Raw genomic sequence first — 19,437 nt, 5'->3', positions numbered from 1 at the left:
AAGTTCGGAATTATCAGTACTGCTACTTGACAATAGATGCTGCGGCGACCGAAAAGTCTAATGCTCAACGATTTTTAATGCTTACTTACTTAACTGAATTTATCGAAAAGGTCCCGGTAAGGGCATTTATGTATTTGTTTTGTAACATATTATATATATCGTTGTCGTACCCACAACACAAGCCTTCTTGAGCTTACCGTGGGGCTTAGTCAGTTTGTGTAAAAAGATGTTCTATAATATTTATATTTATTTTTTAATTATTATTTATCGGCGTCACTTATGCAGAGCCTGTGTGGCTGTGTTGGCATTGGCACTGTGTAGCATCCTGAAAACGTTGGCAGGTAAGATAGATGACCCACTGCTCAGCTCATGCACTGGAATGGACTGCATGTGGCAGCCACAGATGCTGAGAAGTGGTGCATCTAGGTTGCCTAGCTATATTTATTTTTTAGTACTTGTAGATATATTATTAGATTTATTTGTATGTCTTTCCATATCTCGGGACCATAGGGTCCCGGACCTTTGGGAGGCATGCGTGGGGCCGAAGCCAACAGCACAGAGGCCCTTTAAGACAAGTTTGATGTTATGTAATACATTTTTAGATTTATTATTATTATTTTGTATGTCACTAACCATAATTAATTTTAAGATTTGTTGTAACTACTAACAATTATGGATCTATGGATTCGAATTAAATAATTGAAATTGGAATTGAAATTATATTTATTGAGGTGTAACAATTATATTAGTATTTGTATAACCTACGAAACATGAATGCCTAAACCAGTGAATGCAACAAGAGGCCGGTGAGTCAGACGTTGACCTTTCACTGAAATAGTCGTGACGGTGCATTCATTCCGGCGGCGACACCTACCGATTGTTGTAACTAGATCTAGAAGGCTTATACAAGCCTAGCGCCGCCATACAATCGGAGTTATGCTCTCATTTTAAAACGACAAGCTGATATAACATAAATATTTATTCCATTTTGACAGCGACACCTATCCATTGTTGTATCTAGATCTACATAGAAGGCTAGCTTAATCTAGAGTTGGCAGTAACTCGAGCCTTTAATTTGAGTCTAACGTTTATATGAGACGGTAAGAGTTCATAAACGCGCTACAAACCTCAATTACCTAATAAACGATAGTCTTTATCTGTCATTTTGACTTATGTATTTGTAAGAAAGGGACAAAACATAATTTCACTAAATCAGGCCCGTAAAGTTTTATGAATAGAGGGGGTTAGAGTTCTATAAGGCGCTTAAAAAACTTCCAAGGCATTTTCGCCGTGGCCGAATCGGTCACAAAAGAAGAAAACAATACAAAAAGAAAACAGCAATACAAGTACAACACGCCGTCTATTCGCAAAATATATGTTTCAAACCTTTAGCTAGCGGAAATTAATACATCTATTTCTGCCAAATAACCTATTTTTCACAAACGTCATAAAACAAACTTATCGATATCGATAGAAAAAAAACTTTGAGAGCCCTTTCAAACATCAAAAATCATCAAACATTATCTTTTGTATCGCTTAGAATGCAAACAATTGAATTGTTAAAATTAACTGAAGGAAATCAAACTTCAATAAAATTATGACGTATAATTAATACTAGCACTACGTGTGCTGTCAAAATCGTTGCAGACTCCTATCGTCTAACTCTTCACACAATTCACATGTGAGATTTATTTATTGAAACATGCCGGTGAGATGACGCAAAAAGCCTATTTACAGTATTTAATTTATATCTTAGAAAAGGATTCTAAGTTTCTTTAATCTTTAAAGTTATTTTCCTGTATCAATTCTCGAAACTAATAAAAACACCTTCAGAGGAAGGAAAAGCAATATGTGTTTTTGTATGTTTTTTTGTTCATTTTCGCTTAACTTTTTGCCAGATATAAAAACAAATTTGCATTGATGATGGTAATAATTGGACGTGTTCTTTATTAATTTATTCATGCGTGGGTCGTTTAAATAACTTTTTACCATCGCTCGGAATGTAGCTTTATTAATTTCGACTGTGTAATAAAACCCCTGTCGAGGTTTTAATTAAACTTTAACTTTATTGCACAAAATATAAAAATAATGTTCAAGCGACTTAATGCCTAATGGCATACTCTACCAGTCAAACATCGGGCTAAACAGAGACATTAGGTAATGGTGCAAGGAGAAAAGCAAGAAGAGCGACTATCGCAACGCAACCAACTGACAAACGTGGGCTATACTCTGTATCTTTAGGTATTTAAAAAAAAGTAAACAAACAATTTGTATATTTTTGGGTAGTTATAACATTTATTGGTTAACCAACCAAATACAAAACCGCCTGTATCAGTCACTGAACGATCTGACTTTAACCTACATTATTTGATCATGTAATGTTCTCATCTACCCTCAACGGGCTTAAGGAGCTATTTGACGGTAGATTTTATTTACTTCGATTTAAATACCTAAAGACCCAGAGTATAGGACTACACACAGTATGAAATTCTTTAAAAATAATAGGAGTACCTATGCATATTTTTAAGGCTTCAACATCGCGCAAGTGACACTCCTGATGGTCACAGATATGATATTTCTCCAATCTAAGCATAATCAGATCAAAACAACACAAACAAAGCACCCAGTACATGAAAATGAACAACTTGGTTGTCAACAATATATAGCCATGGACTAACTTGAATCGAGCGAGAATGTGTGCATAAATATCTGAACATCTCTCTATTGTCAAGATATTTTTGCGCACTTTAGCCGCTCCGATATATCTAATGACGTACAGTACGTAGTTAAACGTTAAATCGCACGTATTATGATAAGTATACCGGTTTTATAACTTCCTGTAGAATCTACGGAAATAAAATGTAAAAACAATATGATAACGGCTGACACATGTCATTAACAATACAATGTTGGAATGGAAGATAAAAACCATAAACAATCATATTTATTTGCTATTAATACGTGATAGTCGTACGGACAAACGTGAACATACCGGGTGTGGCCTGTAACACGAGCAAATAATTAAAACATAGATTGTACTCCTCAAATGATACACTTTAGTTCAATAACTTTTAAAAATTATGAAGTATTTAAAGAGTCCCTATTTTTCATACAAAATAAATATTATCTTCAATGGACGCCATCGCCACGCCATATCATTTCTGATTGACGTTGCTTGTCATGCCTTAAACATAACAAAATTCGCAATACAATAAACTTTAAAGTGTATTAAAAATCAAACCACAAGTTATTTTTAAAAGCTGCTGAACAAATGTTGGTTCGCCTACAGTTAAATTTGGGGTTTAAAGATTTTTATTACTCATAAAGAACAAAAGTTCACTTACAATGAGCTTAAACTATAAAGAATTTCATGCATATGGTATACAATTACAGACATCCATTTCATCATTTTTATGTCATTTTTTGCTCGTATTACAGGCCACAAACTGTATAATGAGGTGATTCGTCATATACCTACTTCTTTGTACTCTTTTCTGTACATATGGAAAGCGATGTGAAAATCATCCATAAAATTAAATTTATCGATATACGCTCCTCCTAGGAACTTATATCGGAAATTTATCGATATACCCTATCCATTATTTAATTTTTCTCCCAAAAATTCCGATATCCGCTTAATCCGCTAATGTACCTACTAACCCCGCTAACCCCCTTATTATAAACGCGTTAGAAACCTCAATTAGCTAATAATCGTTTGTCTTTATCTGTCATTTTGACTTATGTATTTGTAAGAAAGGGAGAAAACATAATTTAACTAAATCAGGCCCGTAAAGTTTTATGAATAAGGGGTAAATAAATAATTAAAGAAAGTAGCAATACGATATCATTTTTACACTGTGGGGCAAGATAAAAAGATAAACTTGACATTGACATTTCACGCCAAAAGACAAGGGGCTCCTATACTCCTACGCAGTCCCCAACTTTTCATACTCGATCCTTATAACTACGGTTGCTATGTTAGAATACTTAGAATTTCCCCTGAATATCTATATGCAGTGGGGAGACACTCCTGACTTCGGTCGAACTCGGCTCCGTTCGGCTCAGCATTGCTCCGAGCAATTATTAGGGTTGGCACCACTTGGCTTCCTTTTGCGTGCACGACCACAGATAAGATAATCACTTGAATTTTGACAACCCTAAATTGCCGAAAGGGATAGTGCCATATATTAGAAAGGGATAGTATGATTCGACCCTGAACTGCTGTCAAACTTCGGGTTTGTAGGAAGTGTCCTTTCCGTACGGCAGTACTATTATTTCTTCTGTGGTATTTGACTTCTAGTCAAATCAGTTTCTTCTTTTTTCGAACTGTCAAAACGATTTTGCTACTATGGAATTTATATGAAACACTAGCATGTGACGTCACAATCAAATTACCTACTCTTTATAGTTTTATACGGTATTAAAATAGAAATGATGTCTAAAAATAACTGCTGTCTACGTTTCTCTATTAATCTTCTGGTGCTTTATTTCATACATGGTAAAAAATAATTTATTTTAAATACATTCAAATACCCTATTTAAGTCTTAGCGAATACCTACTAAAATACCTACCTAACCTGTATTTAAGACGATCCGACTACCTTATCAAATAATATTATCTACCTGTCTTAAAATAAAACAATTTAAAATCATTTAAAAACCGACCTTACACATATTTCCATAAGTTCCATTTTCCAACAAAACGCCCCAAACCCTTGACATCAAAGTCTACGCGAAGAGATCTTGATTCTGCACTAAAGTGCAATGATCTCGCAACCTGTTTGGCGAAAACCAGCTCTATTAACATAAGCTTAGGTTTTATATTGCATTGGCTTTGTGCTGACGCGTTTTAAGTGTGAGTCACCTGTCCCTGTCACACCTAAGTTCGCGCGACTTTAGATTCTAGGTTTATACAGGGTGGCCAAAAATATGTGCATTCCCGTTGCCAGGGAGGTTTTGGGATTATACTGAGCAACTTTTACTATGGGACCAACCCAGAAATCCCGAAAAATAAATTTGGCTGTTTCATACATTTTGGCTGGTCCATTTTCTATGGGAGGGTATGGTTTGAGGGTCGTATCGGTCCGAAAACACTGCGGGCGACAATTCATTCCACAGTTTATGGCTCCTCTACACGATGGGCCAACGCCGGCCACTCCAAGGGACCCATTTATGCGTTAGAGGGAGCAAGTGATATTGCTATCTCATTCTACCGCATGGCTGCGTCCCTTGGAGTGGCCGGCGTGGGCCCATCGTGTAGAGGAGCCATTAGCTGTGCGAGGCAGGAAGTTTCTACGCACAGTTGTGGACTGCCAACCATCTAAGAAATGAAGATGGAAATATCGCGTAGAGATGGCGGAAAGTAGGGAATATAAACCGGTTTTTAATTGCATGGATAAACCGGTTAACTGCTTGTTAGCCGAAATTTCATACAAATAAAAACCGGTTCACATTCCCTAGCGGCAGAACTGCAATAGTAAATATCGGACCAAGATAACTCTGCATAACATTTGCAATGACATAGTGTGGCAATGTCATCATTCAAATGTGTATGAAAATATGACGTTTATAATGATCCTCATTTTCTATTCAAGTCAGTGAAAGTTAGCTTAGAAGGACTCTAATATTTAATAGGTAGTGGGTAAGTGTGTAATGCTCATTTCTAATAAGTACTTAATAGTAGGTAAGTGTGTAATGCACATTTCTAATAAGTACTTAATAGTAGGTAAGTGTGTAATGCACATTTCCCCACTAGGTAATTCAGACGTTGGACTCGTCCGATCGCGGTTTAGCGTCTAAAAATAAACTAACTAGTCTTGTATGCAATTCTCAGGAGTCAAAAGCTCAAAGAAACCAGCTATAAAATATATCTCAGATCTCTGAGAGGCCGGGTGGTCTAGTGGTCAGGACGTTAGCTGCGTAAGCTGGAGACGCGGGTTCGATTCCCGCCTCGGCCACCGGTGGACTTGATCCCTTTTTTTTTGTGTATGATATCTAATTCAGCTTATAACTAGCGACCCGCCCCGGCTTCGCACAGGTTACCCATAACAAATTATACACGTAAACCTTCCTCAAGAATCACGCTATTGATAGTTGAAAACCGCATGAAAATCCGTTCAGAAGTTTTTGAGTTAATCGCGAACATATATTATACATACAAACAGACGCGGCGGGGGACTTTGTTTTATAAGATTCTGAGAGGCTTTTAGGAGTAGAGAAACCACCGCCGATACAATCAAAGTTTAAAACGATTTCATTCTACAAGTTTAATTTCTGACAAGTTTAATTTCATGAAACTTAGCATCAAATTTACATAACATATGCTATATCTGTGGATTTCAAGTCGCCTTCTCTCGTTAAGTCTTAAACCCCCTCCAGACTATGCGCGTGAATCGCGGGCGAAGCCGCGAACGCGAGTGTGGCGTCGATTTCGCAGATTGTTCACGCCTTCGCGCCTTGTTCTCCGTTTTTTGTCGGTATTTCGGCCCGCGTCAAAGGAGACGCGAAGCGCGAACTTGCAAGACTCCACATTACACACTATTTTGGCTCTTCTGTGGCAAGATAAATATTAATTATATTATGATTATATTATATTAAGCAGCTATATTTTACGGTTTCACAAGAAAACAAAATGGAAAAACAGCTAAATCACGTATGATGCCATAGATAACTAACAGTTAAACTCGATCAGCTGATGCTTTTCCGCCATCTTGCCGCAAACCAAACTGCGAAATCGCCGTGAAGTGTGCGAGTGTGGAGTCATACGTCAACTTCGCGATATGTTCGCTCCGTGACGTCGCGCCGCGATTCACGCACATAGTCTGGAGGGGGCTTTAGGAATAGTAATAAACCAGTAGGTAGCTCTGCGGCGTCGCGAAATTAGAAGCAGTGCGTTTGGGCATATACAGATAGGCTTTTAGAGACGGAGTAGGTAACCTTATTACAAATGAGTAAGGTACAAAATGTCCTATGTTTTGCTGTACAGTCCCTGCGATAATATGTTACACAACGCAGGCCGCAAAAATATCTGACACGATCCTGTTTGTAGAGCCATAAAAGCGTGTTACATATTTTTGCGGCCTTCGAAGAGGCACATATTATTGCAGGTGAATGTACCGATGACGTGATAATGGCAGTTACCGCAATATATCCAGTATGATGGTAGAGTTTATGTCATTTGACAACCGACAATTTTTATAGTGCGACATAAAATAGTAGAAATTAAATAAAATGAAACTAAAAAAATTCCATACTAAATTGTTGCCATATTTAAGCATTTTACGTCAAAAATGTGATAGAATGCGTAGGAAGTGGCGCCCGCAATAATTTTCTACAATTTCTTGTCGGAGTATACAGGGTGGCCCGAAAACACGTTGACAAAGATTTTTTTTACTATTCATATTGTTTTCGTATCAATGTTATGTTCTTGTACAGGCAGCAGAAGTGGATAAGCGGGCGAGGTGTCCAAAATGATCTTGACGCGACTTTATTGTTAAGAGAATAAGAGCGTGTCAAGGTAATTTTGAACACCTCGCCCGCTTAGCAACTTCTGCTGCCGACTGCACGATCTTTAATTATTTTTTACTAAACCAAAGAGTTAAGGTACCTAATTTGATTGTTCATTGAACCTAAGCCATTATATGTCCTAAAGATAACTCTAATAATAGGACACGTACCTCAAAACTGAAGCGAAGATGTACGAGTAGATATTGTACAAACTTGGATGCAATTGATGCTAAGCTTACCTGAAAATAAAATAAAATAAAATATATTAATTTTATACCTTTATTCTTGTATACTTACCTATTTATTTATATATTCGACGATCTCGGAAACAGCTCTGTTGGGGTTTTCTGGGCCGAAAAATCGTTCTAGTTAGGTCTTATCTCTGGGAAAACGCGCATTTTTGAGATTTTATGTGTTTTTACGAGCAAAGCTCGGTCTCCCAGATATTAAGTAAACTATATTAGTAAAAGGCAGACCGTAAAAGAGATGGCGCTGGCGGGAAGACTTGGAAGCGTTCCAGCGGGATTGGCGAGATCTTGCTTAGCACAGGGATGATTGGAAGGGGGGAGGGGAGGTTGCCCAGCATGGGACACACAAATAGTAAAAAAAAAATATGTAGTGCAAAATAATTGCAATGAAGACATAATTGCAAGGAAAATATGTACTTAGAGAAAACCCGGTCGCACTAACCAGATAATTGCTTACAAGAAATCATTTATTTACGTTGCACGGTTGTTTATATACCTATATTTTTGAGTTTAATTTAGCTAATCTGATCAATCATAAAGGATGACTCACGTTAGACCGGGCCGTGTCCGGGCCGGAGCTACAGGCGCATCGTTTTTTATGGAAAGCATCACGTGATCGCCTGTCATGTCATAGAAAAGTAAGCGCCGCGCCGGAAGCTCCGGCGGAATATCTAAATACTGTTCTAGAATATTAAAAAACATGTGAAAGCTATAAGATATTTTTATTTTTAGTTATACCGGTACTGTCTATAGTCTGTATCTCTGGATAGGTATTTAAAAAAGAGTAAAAAAATCTACCCTCAAATGGCTCCTTAAGCCAGTTGAGGGTAGATGAAAACATTACATGATCAAATAATGTAGTTTAAAGTCACGTTTGAGGTTTAAAATAACACTTGCACTGCGTCGGCTATCAAAATCGCTGCAGACTTTTCTTGGTCTAACTCTAGCATAATATACTTTTTCTCAAGGAAATCTTGTCGTTTTTCCCTGCTGGCAGTAAAAACTAAAGTTCAACTAAGTTCAACTGCACAGAAACCGCACAGTCTAGCATTTTATCAGATGACGAAGCCCACTTCTGATGGTTGCGGTCGCACATTCTAATTCTAGGTACTTTCCAATTATTACAGAGGCTGACGTTTTCCTTGAGTGACTTGAGCCGTGGGTAACATATCAGGTGCTAGCTTCTGCCCCGCAACCGGATGATGATGATGATGATAATTGATCAAAAGTAGCGTTATTGTCCTTCCTCGGCCCTCATATTATCTCCAGATTCATCTAAATCGGTTTAAGGCCTGCGCAAACCGGCGGAGAGCAGCGCTTAAAATTATCAATGTATTTTCTTCCCTATTTCAAGTACCTTCAGGCATAAATTTAAATGCTTTGAGACCGACCTCGGAGCATCCCGGAGGATTGTTACTCCGCGTCATCGAGGAGCACGCTAGAGGATACCGCGGCGGTAGGCGCCGGCATGCCGCGGGCCGAGGCTTCCCGAGTGCGCCGAAGTAGCGCCGGGACGACGGGGGAGAACTCGTGCGCACTAGTCACTAATCCCTTGTGATAGAGACTAGAGATGCAACGGATAGTTGTTTGGCCGGATACCGGATACCGGATATTCGCCCTGACCATCGGCCGAATATCCGGTATCCGGCCGGCGGAACTATACCTACATTTCGGTTTCTCAGGTGCGCATTGTGCAGGTTTGACCAGTTTCCTAATGAACGTTCGCGCGGACTCAATTTCTAGGTTCGAAATGAGTGCGCGTGTAAATCAGTGGAATGTTTAAATTGTTATAAAATAATAAACAAGTACGATTATGACCGTGACTGTTTCTTAAATCCAATTTGTTTACTCCGAAATCAAGCAATATTACTATCCGGTATCCGGCCGGATAGTAAGGCACTATCCGGTATCCGGCCGGATATTGAAATAAAGGCCGGATAGGCCGGATACCGGATAGTAACCGAATATCCGGTGCATCTTTAATAGAGACCTCGTGAGAAGAAAAAGATGTCCTTTTATAAACATAAGTAAGGTAACTTTAAGAAGCTTTTGACGTGAAAAAGATTATCCAGCATGGAATGAAGATGATAATACAGGCTTCAATTCAAACTATCTCCATACCAAATTTAATCTAAAGTGGTTTAAGCGTGAAGAGGTACAGACATACAGACAGAGTGACTTTCGAGTGATTTTTTCAACTTTTAATTTAATTCTCTAAACTTTTTAGTAGGGATGTGTCAATCGGTGTTCATCTAAATACATAAACGAAAATTTTATTTATGCAAAATATCAATATAAACAAACGTTTAAGTATATTAATATTTTGAAAAAATACTAATAAATAGGTAACCAAGCATAATCAACTATACTCTCATTAATGAAGCCATTATTTCACGCAAGGATAACCGGTAACCGTATTAATATGGTAATGAGACAGCACTTTTACTACTGTCTCTTTCATAGATGCGGCCAACTGTAACACTTTTCTAAGTATTTATTATTTATGCTACTGGCAACCCCAAAATGGGGCTTTTTTTAAGGTCTGTCAAACCATTTTCGTCAGTGGAAAAAACGGCAAATTAAAAAATGTAGGTGCGAACTGCGAAGGGCACAATCGTCCCGTAGAAATTTTGTTTTTCGCGCTTTATTCTACTGACAAAGTTGTTGGACCGACTATGGTAACAAGGGAATTAGGAATAAGAAGGGGTAATTTGACATTAATTATGACAATTGAAATTCCAAAATGTGACGTTGCGTTAACTCTAAAGTTCCAATTTGTACGCAAAATTGAATAATTTCGCAACTGATCAATAACCTAGCCGCCCACGCGTCAAAACTTGCCAAGACAAATGCAATTTTGATTTGTCAAAATAACGTTTCAAATTAGAATGGAACGGTAGACCTTTTTATTAGAGATGCCCCGAATAGTGAATTCGGCCGAATACCGAATACCGAATATTCGGCCCCTCTCTCGGCCGAATATCGAATATTCGGCGACCGAATATTCGGAATGACATGCGAACATTTTGAGTCACAATAATTATGAAAACTGTTCGCCAGCGCCATCAAAGCGCAACGTTTGCTACGATATATTTTTATGTTGAACAGAATTAATGAATGTAATTAGAGTCAATCAAATCAGACCCATGATAAATATAAAATATTTTGTAATCAACAAATGCTCAAAAACGTGCCTTCGTATTTGACTACTTTCCAAGAATACCTTTTAAATATGAAATATACCTAGTTTTTGCTAATTTTTTTGTGTAATTTTTCTTTTTAGGTAGGTTAACAGAAATTCGGTATTCGGCCGAATAGTAGGCAACATTCGGCCGAATACCGAATATTCGGCAAAGTGGCCGAATAGGCCGAATACCGAATAGTTGCCGAATAGGCCGAATACCGTATAGTTGCCGAATATTCGTGACATGTCTACTTTTTATAGGCCTCTGGGCGGCTAGAGGATAAACATAGTACAAACAGCAAAATCTTAACTGTCCATAGATGGAACTTATGCCTTTTGTAATAAGGTTTAGTGACGGACAGTTAACAGTGCGGGCGATGGTACCATATCACAGTAACAAAGCAAAGTGCATCAGTTCAAATATCTCAAATCACTTAAAACGACAAAGTACTATAATCAGGCGTGGCTCACTCCGCGATTTCGTCGCTTTGCTACAGTACGGTTACCATCAGTTTGTCACTGACATAAACGCCGTCGAGAACGTAATTTACTTTCTATACATCCCGTTTGCACTAATATGCGAGTGTGAGCGAGATGTATAGAAAGTAAATTACGTTCTCGACGGCGTTTATGTCAGTGACAAACTGATGGTAACCGTACTGATGGTAACCGTACTGATGGTAACCGTACTGATCGTAACAGACGCGTTTTGTTAGAGAGTGAGTCTTCTGTACCTAGTACTATTATTTTTTCTGTGGTTACGCATAAAATTCTTTTCGCATATTTTTTCTCCAGCTGAAACAAAGAGTATTTTCGCAAATATTTTGCATAGGTTGTGTAGAATAGGGTAGGTTAGGTATGTTTTATAATTTTTCAGAAATGTTATTAGTTTCAGCACAATAACAATTATGCGAAATGAGTTTTATGCGTAACATTACATTAGGACAATCAATTATTATGCGACCCAATATAGACCCGTTAACAGTGTAGTGTGGACGATGGCACCATATCACAGTAACAAAGCAAACCTCAGCAGTTCAAAGATCTCAAATCACTTAAAACAACAAAGTACTAAAATAGCTTTTTGGACCGCTGACCCGGTGATAAACTTAACGCACAATTAGGTTAACTACAATTATTATTATGATTGTTCCACTTTTCACTAACCTTATCACAAGGCATTAAGAGGGGACGCAAAATTGTAGTTTTATAAGCGTTTCTTTTATTTTTTGCCATTTTTATATATTGTCACCTTTTTTGCCACTTTTGTGTTATTTCTAGTCAGGATCGCGAGCCCTTTTCATCCTTATAGGAGAAAAATGTGTCCTAAAATTTCCATACATTTTTCAAACTTTCCTTTATGGGGAAATGGTAACATTGGTAACACAATAGGAAAAAAACTCACATTTTTTTATCCCATTAGGATCGAAAGAGCTCTTGATTCTGAGTAGAAATAACTAGTGATCGTAAAATGCTGGAAAGCATTTTTGGTGCATCACTGGAAATAACACAAAAGTGACAAAAAAGATCACAATATATAAAAATGGCAAAAAATAAAAGAAACGCTCTTATATTGTTTTTTTTACATTTTTTACACGTTTTATTCACTTTAAATATTCACTCGGAAACTAGACTATATTTTCGAGGATAGACTCTAACAACAACCTTAAAATTAAAAGGCTATAATTCAAAATTCGACTTGATTTTGTCCGTTTAAAAGGAACTGGGGAATTTGTCAATCTATACTGGCATTTATGTCAATGGATTAAGGATTGTGAGTTTAATCTGCAGTGTCACTCACCATTGCTTGTGTTAGCTGACGAATAGTATATCTTATTACTAAGCAATTAAGGTTCATTATGGTCAATGTACGTGATATTTATAAGGCCTTGTATAATCTACGTAACATTTAAGTGGCCATCATATGATGGATTGTGTATACAAAACAGCGCGGTTAAATTACAGTATTTAGGTATTCTGTTTTTTAAAGGGTTGACAGAAGTACCTATTTACCATTTAGGAGCTCTAACCATCTAATTTCCTAACGTAGGTAAGTACCTATTAGTTAAAATAGCAGATAAATGACATGGACTTTTTGAAAAACGGGTAAAATCAGTTGTAGCCAAATGGAAGCCATTCAGTTTAAAAAAAAGTACTTTTAAACGGATACTAACACCGTTGCCGTTGCTGGAAAGGACTTGAGCACACTTGAGGCTACTTTTTGCCCCCCCCTTGGTGACATTTGGTGAGGTACTTGGCTATATGGCTGCCGAACCCTACACCAGAATAGCTGACAAAGAAAAATGTATCGGCAAAATGACTTAGTTTTTAAGATTATACCTAATTATTGTATGCACGTTTGTCTGTAAGGTATGTAGTACTTACGTAAACCTTTTTTTCTGAAAAGAAATGATTTTTGTTTATTTTTTTAATAGCCTATCTTGTGTCCCACGGCTGGGCAAAGGCCTCCCCTTTCTTCCGCCGCTTATCACGGTTTGGTAGTCGCTGCAAAAAGCGTCGAAGTCATCCCGCCATCTCTTTTTTGGTATGCCTCTGCCCCGGCTAACCTGCGGTGTCCATTCGGTAGCCAATTTGGCCCACCGATCCGGGTGCATATGACAGACATGCCATAGAATTGTTCAAAGAGATAATTTAGATTTTCGATATTCGCGATAGGTCCTCAAACGACTCTCGTCTAGCGTTGGACATGTGAAGGTCTGCCTTCACATGTCCATATAGAAGAGTACCTAACAAGTGTTATATAATTTAGTGTTTAGCGACCGGTGACCTAGACACACATGTTGTCTAACTCTAACACTTAGTGCCTCGTCATTCGTCATGTCAGTGGTAAATGATGTTACGACGTTGTGGGTCACTAAAGTTCGTCTTTTTAGCATTAGATAAAGACTACGCGATCTTGACGTGTCTTTTAATTGAAAAACGCCTTTTAAAAATCAGTAACTATTACTTATGAAAGCAAAAGAATGTAAATAATTCATAATTGTTACATATTTGCCCATGACTTATTTTTCAAAAGTGTTTTTCAATAAAAAGACATAACATTGTTTACCTTTTGTCTAATGCTAAAAAAACGAACTATGAAGCGGCTTAAAAATGACACTGAATCTTCTAAATGTCGCATAAAAATGTGCATTGATTTAATCCTACCTACCTACTGTGTGATTTCGGGGTCACGAAGTCACGATCACGAATCAATTCGATCAGGAATGACAACATTTACGAACATTATCATAATGATCAGTGATGATGAATTCGAGTCAAAGATCTCTGGCTTAGAAGCTCGTTCTTAAGTTGTTAAATAAGGTTTATATTGTATGATTGTAATAAAAACTAGTAAAACATTGCACCAGTGTTGCCAGGGCTCTGAAGTAATAAGTTACGTTTCATTTCCCTAAAAGTCACGTTTTTGCTGCTCTAGTCACATTTTGATATTATTGTATTGTATGGGTAGGTGAATCGTTTTTGTTAGAAGAAATTCAGAAAATGATATATTTCACAAAAAATCTACTAACCTTATATGATTTTTCCTCAAAAGGAAAAAACGGGACCCTTATAGGATCACTCGTACGTCTGTCTGTCTGTCTGTCCGTCTGTCACAGCCTATTTTCACGGAAACTACTGGACCAATTAAGTTGAAATTTGGTACACATATGTAAATTAGTGCCCCAAAGACGAACATCTAAGTCATGTAACGTAAACAAATGAATTTTAAGCATGGGGGCTACTTTTGGGGGGTCAATGAGAAAGTTAAAAAATTAAGGTTTTCAATAACCCAAGCAAATTAGAAAAATCTGCGGAAATAATTCGTGTAGTTTTGAAAATTGGTACAGGTATACCGTATGGTGTCCAGCGGGCTCAGCACGGTTCCATTTTTATCGACTATCACTATGCGCGTCCCTTTCGCACTTACATACTTGTTAGAACGTGACAGGCATGGTGACAAGGGATAAAAACGCAACCGTGCTAAGCCGCCAGATAAACATACTAAAAGTCCTCGAGGGTAGGGGGTGTGCTGAGAGTGCAGGGAGGGTTAAAGGTACCTTTTTTCATATTTTTGCTCATATCTCGAAAATATGTACAAAATTACAAATAGCATTATAATTACTTCGGACAAAAGTTTTATCATACAATTTCCTACAAATTTGGTTATATATGTTTATTTTTACCTTACGATCAATACTTTAGGAGCTTCAGGCTGTTAAAGTTAAATTAGAGATAAAAAATAGACGATTTAAGAAAACGTCGTTTTTTTCTTAATTGTTCATCATAAACAAAAATAGTTTAGGATTAGCAAGCTAAGCGATCTGCTGATATAATATAAAAAAAAAACCGACCAAGAGCATGTCGGGCAATGCTCAGTGTAGTAAAAATGAACATAACCAATATTGTAGAAAATTTTGTGATAAAACTTTTGTCCGAAGTAATTATAATGATATTCGTACAGATATTCGAGATATGAGGCTGAAAGAAATGAATCATACACTAAAAAAAATAACCACTACTATCAAACTAAATGACACCGTCATGTCAAGGTAACAAGTCTCATCTTGCTACGACTATTATAATAAACATGATGGTCAATGTAACGTCAAGGTGTCAGTGCAAGAGTCAACTTGGGTGCGTTCACCGCGTTCCTAAATAATACAAATTGCAGAACTAAACTTGTCCAAAATTCAACTAGCTTAAAAAGTCACAAAAATTGCCTCAAGATCGTAAGTCACGCACATGTCACACGAGAAGGCGAAAAGTCACGAAAAATGTGACTTTTGTGACCATCTGGCAACACTGCATTGCACGGCGCTTTACGTCGCCAATACAGAACAATGGGAGGCGGGCTGTCTTTCACTTTTAACCTCAAAACACGCGCCAATTTCCACGCGCCATCTTAGTTGAGTGGTTACAGCTTACAGCGTTAGGGTAATAGATGGCGCTGTTTATAATAAATAGTAACTTAACATTTTGTCAAAAATTTGTTACTGAATAACCTTTTGTGTAGTAGGTACGTATACGGGACAAGGCATACGAAAGGTTAAGATTATAAAGTGTAATGCAGGCTGTAGGTCTAGGTACACACTCGTCAAGAGCCTCTCGACGAGAGTCTTGGCACCGGTCCCCTCCGATCAGAAGAACGAGACGCGAGACAAGTATGACGAGATGGGAGCAGTATACACTCGTTCTCGGCCTGTCTCGAATTATCTCGGACCTAGTGCAAATTTCCATGAAAATTATCATAAAGTTTATACAGGCTAACGTACGTTGCAGCAAATTCGGAGCATAACCTATTATTTAAATTAGCTCAATTAATTGATTCGATGATTTTCTTCCTTCCAGGAACTTAACAATATTGGAGAACGGTATGTTCTAAGTTTCTAACACTTAACAATCAATATTAAGCCTTATATCGCTGTAATAAGGTTTACATTTGTTAACTGTGTCAGCTATATTTTGGTTGCGCGTCGTGAGAAACATCGTCAATAAATAAAATTAATGGAACTTCGATGTCGTTTGTTTGTTTTGCTAAATTGTCAATGACATTGGCATTCGTGATATCTAAAATTGTTTGGTCAAACAAAATCGATGAATTATACACGTTTTCGAGGTTCTATGACTTTTTCGAGTAAATAAGCATAGGTACCTATTGAGATTTTCATATTTTTTACTATAGTCGCCAATAGAGGGTGTGTCATAATTACATAGAAGTTTGACGTTTAAAATAACACTTGCAGTGCGTGTGCTATCAAAATCATTGCAAATTTTTCTTGGTCTAACTCTAGTCACTAGAGGTGTGCGACATAATAAAATAGTATAAATAAAATAAAATGGAACTAACAAAATTCCTTACAAAATTTGTTACCACGTTAAGGCATTTGACGTCAAACATTTGACAGTTACGTAGGAAGTGGCGCCCTCAATTATTTTCTACAATTTCTTGTGGGACTATAGATGACTTTTGGGATTACAGCTAGTTTATTTATTCTTCCTTTTAACTCTAGAAAATCATCAGCTATTTGGTTTCTCCCAACCATCGAGTTTGAGCGATCGTGTTTTTGTTATGACAGTTTTTACACGAGTAATCACGCGACCGGTGGCCTTGGGCGGGCTGACCAGTTGCGCGCGCAAGAGTTCGCACGGACCAGCGTATTGTGACCTCGAGTTTGCGAGATTTGCAAGTCGAATTGTATTTTACTGCAAGAGGTACCTACCCCATATCTCTCTCTTCTCCGCCCCGCTGGATTAGAACCATTACGACGAATGTTACTATAGTTCGTTTTATTAGCATTAGAAAAAGACTACGCGATCTTGTTGTCTTTCAATTGAAAAACACTTTTAAAAAAACCGGGTAAGTGCGAGTCGGACTCGCGCACGAAGGATTCCGTACCATAATGCAAAAAACGGCAAAAAAAACGGTCACCCATCCAAGTAGGTACTGACCCCGCCCGACGTTGCTTAACTTCGGTCAAAAATCACGTTTGTTGTATGGGAGCCCCACTTAAATCTTTATTTTATTCTGTTTTTAGTATTTGTTGTTATAGCGGCAACAGAAATACATCATCTGTGAAAATGTCAACTGTCTAGCTATCACAGTTCGTGAGATACAGCCTGGTGCAGACGGACGGACGAACGGAAGGACGGACAACGGAGTCTTAGTAATAGGGTCCCGTTTTACCCTTTGGGTACGGAACCCTAAAAATCACTAGCTATTATTATGAAACCAAAAGAATGTAAATAATCGTATGTGATTCATAATTGTTACATATTTGCCCTGACTTATTTTTCTAAAGTGTTTTTCAATAAAAAGACACGTTAAGATGGTTTACCTTCGTTCTAATGCTAAAAAAACGAATTATAGTATAACCAATAACATTGGTTGATTTATTTCCGCTAGTTTCCACCTCAGTGGAACTGGAAAGATAAGTAATAGCCTCCAACGCGTACGGTCTCTACAGGATGATTCAGGAGACGTGAGCAGGACTTAAACTGCGCATTTCGTAAATTATAAGCAACTGTTTCGTATCAGCATTAGTGAGGTTAACGTTAATTTTCTAGTCGTGATGAAAAAAAAAGTTATTAATTTATTTACGAAATGCATGGTCACCCTACAATTAGAATACTAAACTACCGATATTCTGTGTCAAATTGAATGTCATCACTGTCATCACGGTCTGGTTACTTTTGAAAACTCGTATCTCACTCAAGTTAGACAGTTTATTTTCTTCGTAATCAAAATGCTGTCATTACGGTTAAAGATATTTCATGTTTATTAATTAGGTCTTGTAGTGACCATGATTGTAGAGAAATGAATTTGCCCTCGCCAAAAAGTAAAAAAATAGAAAAAAGTGTGGTTGTTTCACCTAAATACGACGGTGATCGATCAATTATCAGTTACTGAGTGTGCAGGATTAGTCCTGCTCACGTCTCATGAATCACCCTGTATATTGGTTCATCTGAGCCTCAAAACGACTACCAGTGTATGGTGTGTGTGTGGTGTGTTTATTTATGTATAGGAGAATTCCTCGTCTGGTTTTTTATTAATAAGGATTGGAACTTGAAACTAGCAATGTTATAGTGGCATGTTTAACATGTTTTCGCGGTGTTATTGATAAAAACATGATTTTGTTTTGATGTTTTCGTTTTATACTGCGTCAAGCAAATCTTGTCAGTAGAAAAAGGCGGCAAATTTGAAAAATGTAGGCGCGAAGGGATAGCGTCTCATAGAAAATTTGAAGTTCGCGCCTTTTTCTACTGAAAAGATTTGCTTGACCATCTATATTTCCGCGTAAAAGAAGATTACACGAATTCATGATAACACTGTTGCACAAAACTTGACAAACGGAGACAATTATTGGAGTAGGTGGAGTAAAACGAACATCTTCTTTTAAGGGATCTCTTCCAGAACATGTAAGCAATTGAGAGAAATATAGATATTACACCTACTCGTATTGATTGATTAGGTATATGATTATTTTATTTCCCAGTCACACTCCTCTCTTTCTGTCTGGCTCTGATTTTTTGTAACTAAAAACTAAAATGTGGTAATCAATTTCAATTTAAGGGGAACCAAAAAGATGCTGTCCTCATTCTCTCTCGTATTTACCGATCGGCTTCTAGATAAAACCGGTCATATAGCGGTACTCGAAGTCTCTAAATTAGGCAAAAACGATTAGAAAATGTTTATCAATTGCCAAATAATTAATTAGACTAGTCAACAAAATAAATGAAAAATATCGTAAATCTCATCATGCATGCCTCGCACTCTTCGAGCAACACCGGCTTCCGACACATCGGAAGGGAGGGGCCCAAGCGATATCTCACCGTACAAATCTTTCTGCCATTTTTCGCGGGGGGAAAGGTGCACACAGTCGCACTTCTCACACACTTACATACAAAATCCAATCTGTAATGACGACACAAATACGTAGAAAATGACACACGTCAAAGACAAATCTTGCAAACCTCGATCTCTTTTTGTGTACGGAC

At 37.5% G+C, this 19,437-nt stretch overlaps 1 protein-coding gene and 1 non-coding gene across 3 annotated transcripts in view; one reads left to right on the top strand and one right to left on the bottom strand.

Annotated features, from left to right (window-relative positions):
• Positions 1-19,437, bottom strand: part of LOC134802741 (PTB domain-containing adapter protein ced-6) — a 115,483-nt gene that overhangs the window by 32,107 nt on the left and 63,939 nt on the right. The gene's annotated exons all lie outside the window — the stretch shown is intronic.
• Trnat-cgu (transfer RNA threonine (anticodon CGU)) lies at positions 5,886-5,957 on the top strand. Its single transcript has one exon. It is a non-coding gene; the product is annotated as a tRNA-Thr (tRNA).

Source organism: Cydia splendana, chromosome 25 (assembly GCF_910591565.1).
Source record: "Cydia splendana chromosome 25, ilCydSple1.2, whole genome shotgun sequence".
In the NCBI taxonomy this organism is placed as follows: Eukaryota; Metazoa; Arthropoda; class Insecta; order Lepidoptera; family Tortricidae; genus Cydia; species Cydia splendana.
Note: the sequence above shows the minus strand (reverse complement) of the source record. Positions and strands in the feature narration are given on the sequence as shown.